The following is a 6,348-nucleotide window of genomic DNA, read 5'->3' as shown; positions in this document are numbered from 1 at the left end:
GCAGGATTGTTCAGTTTATTGCTCCGCTGCACATTTTCATTATCATTAGTTATAATGTTTCTCATTACATAAACATTATAACATCAAATTAACATTAAATGTATGGTCGTCAAACCAAATAGAGGTGCATGACGAGGTCAAGCAGGCTGCATGCGCAATCTGTCAGGCTTCCAACACTGGGGTTATTCCAGTCAGAAAACAAGATGATGAAACATACCATACATGATCACATGAAACTAAAAGTAATCTTCTGAACAGACAAACATATCTGCTGATTTATTATACAACATAGTAATACATGATAATATATAATGTAACCATATACTGATATGAGGCCTGAAAAGGAATGCATATAACAGACAAATGAGGGGACCTTTATTGCAGTGTTTGCAATTACGTCTATTTAGATCGATGTTATATTTTTCTATAATTTATATTATACAGGTAATGAAACTTGCAAACTAACAAGGATTCATTTGATTTATGTTCACAGACATCAGTATAGATTACCGCAAGAAATAAATTGGGTCTTTTGTATGTATTGCATGTACATACTATACTGTTTTATTTAATGGCTTCATATCTTGATGCATCCCTGTGCTACAGATATAACACTTTGCTAAGTGGATATTATGTGTCTTACATGATGTATTTATGAGTAAAATGTATAAACACAGTTCATAAGCCCTCATGAATATTCATGCCTGCTTATGCAAAATGACGAACTGTCACAAGGTCAGGGTAAATTTTAAGAATGTCTTGTTCTATGACAATTTATGCATTGTCATAAGAGGGCCCATATGAATATTCAAAATTGATCATGAATGTCATTATATATGCTACATAAATCTTTGAGGGAAGTGCATCTACGACTCTTAGCATGACTGGTGCAACCGGCATGTTTAATATGTCAAAGGGTACAAGGATTCTGGACAAAACTGGGATCTATAAAAGGGGCAGTGATCAAACATTAGCAGTATCCTGCATTCAAAACAATGATATCATAACTTAATTCCTCCACAAGGGTTACTTGGAAAATCTACCTTATTACAGTGCCGTCTGACCTTCACCACTCTGGAAAAACAGAAATAACCATCCAAAGGAAGCTGAAGTGTCCTTACTAAAAAAAGTTCCTCTGTGTGCTGTGAGCAGAAAGACATGCTGCTTTCAGACACCCCTCTATGTGGGTGATGCCTGTAGTCACATGAAAAGTAAAAAACCATGATGGATTTGGATTGGACATTTGTGACTTCATCGTCACACCTGAAGGTGTCTGATCTCTGCAGATTATCTTTTAAGAAGTAAAAGAAAAGCAGAAACAAATTTTAATTAATTCTTTACCATTCCATCCTTAATTTTTCTATTCCTACTGTTTTTGGGTTTGAGTAAACTGCTTTTCTTTAGAAAAACAAAGTAGGAAAACACTTGAGGAAAACTTCAGTGATTTAAACTCGAAGGGGATTATGTGAAAAGATTAAATATCGATTTTTTGGCCGGAGCGAACGATTAAGCCCTTTCAATTAGAAAAAGACCTTCAAGTAACCCGAAACTGTGGAACCTGCAGCATTAAGCCGGGAGACGGCGGCACCACAGGTTAAGACGGCATGGCCAATCAGAGAATTAGACTTCCGTGTTCAACAGGCGCAAAAGGTGAAATGAGCAAAGCAGGAAAAGAGCCCAGGAGGATTTTCTTTCTTGTTCCAGGCCGCGCCGTGCAAAATGCATTACCTCCAGGGCCACTCTACCGTACAACGGCGCCCCTACAAAAGGGAGCATTCCTCACAGCCACCCGCAGTTTAGGACAGAGCGATGCGTGTGCATGCGTGCGTGTGAGCGTGACAGAGGGAGAAATGAAGAAAGACAATATTTAGGACAGGGGTCACAGGAGGTGTAAATCCCGCGTCGCGCGTTAGCAGGGGCTTCACCCTGCTCCGCGCGCGACACGCTTCATCAGGGGAAAATCATCTCTTAATTACCACTTCAGCATGGCTTTTTCACCCCCATAATGATGACAAATGGCAATATTGTTGTCGTCTGGCCCAAGCACGAGACTGTCCTGAATGTCTGCTAGTGTTGAGCTTCAAAAATGACTGTTGAGCCACGATAGTAACAGGGGCAAGAGTTTATATAAAAACTGTGGTGCTAAATCGTATCCAACCCTGCCATGTTACATGACATTACATTACATCCATTTAGCAGACACTCTTATCCAGAACGACTTCAAGCACAATTGAACAAAGGTGTCAAGTTGAATGAGTAACGATGTCAGACCAGGCTAACAACATTCCCAGACCAGTGAGTGTGAGAATAACACTGTTGAACCCCATGTTGACATGTGAATCATAGCCTCTGGAGATGTCTAAACAAGAAAATAACCTCCAAACTTGGATCAACCTGGATTTGAAAGGTCACTCTACCATGAAAAAAAATCCATTAGATCAGCAGTATGGATAAAGGGTTAGGAGTCTCAGAATACAGCACTTTGTAAGTTCAAATCCATCCTGTGTTAAATCATTTAATTAGTCCCTGAACCATTAAAATAGTAGTCCCTGACACATTGAATCAACAACACACCCAAAACAGTGCTTTTCTATCAACGGTAAAGCCCTTGCCACCTGCACACGACCATTACCCCTAACAGGCGGTCCGGCCCAGGCTCTCGCACAATCCTGGTGCATGATCCCATTGTTCCCCTGCACAAAACCCTGTGCATCCCCCCTGGCAGAGGCTCAGAGACGACTCCAGAGTGAGATCCTATTGTTCCTTCTGAGGACGGCCACTTTAGGGGCCAGCTGATTAGATTAGTGAGATTAATTCCCACAAGGCAGGTGGAATACTGATGCAGATTCCATCTCTGGAAATGGCAGGCAGAATTGCACAGCTTGCCCCTCTCAGCCTGCAGCTCTGGCTGCTATAGGAGTTTAAAGTGATACCGAAATGTGTGACATGCAGTGAAACCTAACATGGCAAGGGTGCTCTTGGCTTCAATCTACTGTATTTAGCAGGCTATTTATCACAAATTTATTACAATTACACTGATGCTTTAGTGTATCTGACTTTTCTGAGTGTGTGAGCTGTGACCTCGCTGTTCAGTTCGCACATTCGAGTTGTGCGTTTTGTGTGTGTGTTTTAAGGATAGCCAGCATAGTAGAACTGTTCTTCTTTAAAACCAGAGTTTGACATTCAGGATCATAGGGATTACACAGCCATTGCGTAACGCAAACCCCCTTTTCTACAAACTGTGGTTGAAAAATAGATGGGAAAAAAACAAAGCACTCACTACAGCGAGCACTAATTGGCTGAACAGACTTTCAGCATATTCTGAAATTTAAGGTGCGTGAAAGCAAACCATATAGGCAGATATTTTTTTCTGTACAATGAAAGAGTGACAGATGTTTACTAAAATGTTTTAATGCACACAAATACATACAAGAATAATTAAACTGTAAGGGGTTTAGAGGCCGTAATCTGCTTTCACTAATCTGGCGCACCAGTCCTGGCCAGGAGAAGTGAACACGGTGTGCAAGCACTATTAGGAGGCAGGCACGCTAGAGTTAGAGCACACACAAATACACAATACACACAGGACACGCAGCACACACAAGCTCAAAACACACCACACATGTGCAACTAATACCATACAATAATACTACACACTTACAACCTGAAAACATCCAGGAACTAAAAAAACACACACATTGATAAAAAGACATGTGATGCTGTAATTTCTTCAGTAAAAATGCAATTATCCCAACATTAAAATATCAGCAGACGCTTGCTAGTTACTTCTCCTAATGGGTAGATAAGTATGGTTAAACATCTATGGTTAGCCATGATCATAGCTGTAGTTTTGGGTTGATAAAAGTGGTCATTGGGCATAATTTTTCAAAGTCTTATGCATGTAACAAAGGTGGCAGAAGTGTTTGTACTTTTTCTGTTTTTTTTCCTATTTGCATATACAAGCACTATAAATCTGCTCTAAATTCACACAATGTTATTCCTCTAAAAAAACACAAAGTAGCTGACACTGAAACGCCCTTTGTGACCATGAGACAAAAATATCCAATGTGATCAAATATGTTTCATTCAGAAATCACCAAAAAGAACCCCATGACCGAGGAGAGAAAGGTATGGTTAAAAAGTATGCCTCTCTCAAATATAATTCTCAAGTAAAAAACATTATTTCACTTCTCTGTTTCAGAATTCCATATAGATCAGTGAAACCACAACAAAAAATCATATATTGTCAATACATGTTATTTGTTTAGGGTACTCACTAACAGAGGTACCCTGGTCACATGACTGTTTCAATATAAATTGCACACTAATTCTGTAGATTCTGTTCTCAGCTTAGAGTTATTGCTCATGTCTATGGCAGTAGTAGTAGTAGTCGTAGTAGTAATAATAATAATAATAATAATAATAATGACAATGAAGTGGCTTTTGGATAAAAGGATAAAACTGCATTCTCATGTTGAGTCAATATCAGATTACAGATACAGATACATTTTTGTGCAAACTGTGTTTACCACTAAATTCATATGTATCTACTTGATTATTCATATAAAATGTAAAAATGTATTTTCCACCAAGATTATATCTGCATTGTAAGTTTATAAGGTGGGGATACTGCAGCAGCTGTAGAGGCATGCTGTTCTGGGCCTGCTTATGTGGCGTCTTATTGCAGTAGGCATTGCTCCTGCCATGTCCTAACATTTTTAGATGTTTGTAGACTATTTCTAGATAATACACAATCCTGAAAAAGCCTTAGGGAGTAACTGCTCCAACACACACGTCCGTTGCTGCAGTTGCTCTGCATGGTCCCGAATGAAATTGTCATCCCTCCCATTAGTTAGTAAAAGGTTGCCTATCACTGATGGCATGCTGGTCCACAAGTGTTACTGGCCGGTTGCTAGTAGACAGCAGCCATTTGCTGAGCTCATAAATGGGCGTCGGTAAGGAAGCCACGGCTAGGAGGCGCAGGGGGTCAGCGCCCCATCTTTTGCTCACTGTTTGCTAATGCTCCTAGAGGAGCTTGATGGAATCAGGGAAAATTGGATTGGCCGCCATTTGGTTTTGGGAAAAAAAGAAAACAGCATACCACAAGGAGAACATACCTATTCATCCCATTATGGTAACTTCTGAAAGGTAAATGTTTCATATTTATGTGAAAACTCTACCAAGATTAAAATGAGAGGCACAACAAAGTTAAGGAAAGGGATTTTCAGAGTTAATATAAATTGTGAGATGCTTTTTTTAATTCAATGATGCTTGCGTTCCAGGAATTCCCAGATAAGCTTGCATGCATGTGCATGCATGTGTTTGTCTGTCTTCATGTATATTTGTATGTATATATGTATGTGCATGTGTGATTGCATGCATGGGCATTTGTGTCATGGTGTGTCTGAGTGAGACATGTTCATATGTTTATCTGCTTATTTACTGTATGTCTCTGCCACAGGAGAAACCCAGGAGGGTGCTTCAATCAGATTACAATCTTAGAGTGGGAAGGGATGAGCTAGTGCTGGAATGCATGGGCCCTCTGGATGGCGTGAAACGCTCTCACAGAATCAGATGCACAGAGAGACAAAGAGAGAAGCCGAGGGTCCCTTCCAGTCCATTAAACGAAGCCATGTTAGAGCTCAGATCAGCCAAGCTCTCTGAGCCTCCTGACAAAAAAAAAACAAAGTAAAAATCCAGTGCCATCTGTAAAATCTGCTTCAGCATATGAGGGAACAGGAAGGGCCTGGATTCTTAGTCCTCCTGCCGAGCCACTAAAAGCTTTCTTGTTTTCAAACCACATCAATCCGGCAACTGCCCACGGCATATGGTAGGTGTGCTGAAAGCCATTGTGGGACTTTTATCCTTTAACACCATTCTCTATTGCAGCTAAATCTCTCTCTCTCACTAAATGTCCCACTGAATCTCTCTCTAGCTTTCTCTCACTGGCTGCCTATCTCATTCTCTCTCTCTCTCTCTCTCTCTCTCTCTCTCTCTCTCCCTTTCTCTCTTTCTCACTCACTCTCTCACACACACACTGTCTCTCTCTTTCTCTCTCTCTTCCACTCTCCATCCACTGTCCCTGACAGCCACATTAAACAAGCAGGAAAAATGGACAAGCAATTATGATTTATGGTCAATGCATGCAGCTGCAGCTCACTCTTTTATAATGACAATGGCACTGAAGGAAAAAAAACTCTCAAGTCTCAAGAGCCAGGCAGCCCAAGTTGCGAAGAGAAAATCGATAGAATTCAATGCCATTCATATGCAGATATCATTATGATGAGCAGGTGCCATTAATCAGTGTTCAAAAACATAAAAGAAAAAAAAAAGAACAAAAAACGTGAA

This window comes from Megalops cyprinoides, chromosome 2 (assembly GCF_013368585.1).
Source record: "Megalops cyprinoides isolate fMegCyp1 chromosome 2, fMegCyp1.pri, whole genome shotgun sequence".
Taxonomy (NCBI): Eukaryota; Metazoa; Chordata; class Actinopteri; order Elopiformes; family Megalopidae; genus Megalops; species Megalops cyprinoides.
Note: the sequence above shows the minus strand (reverse complement) of the source record.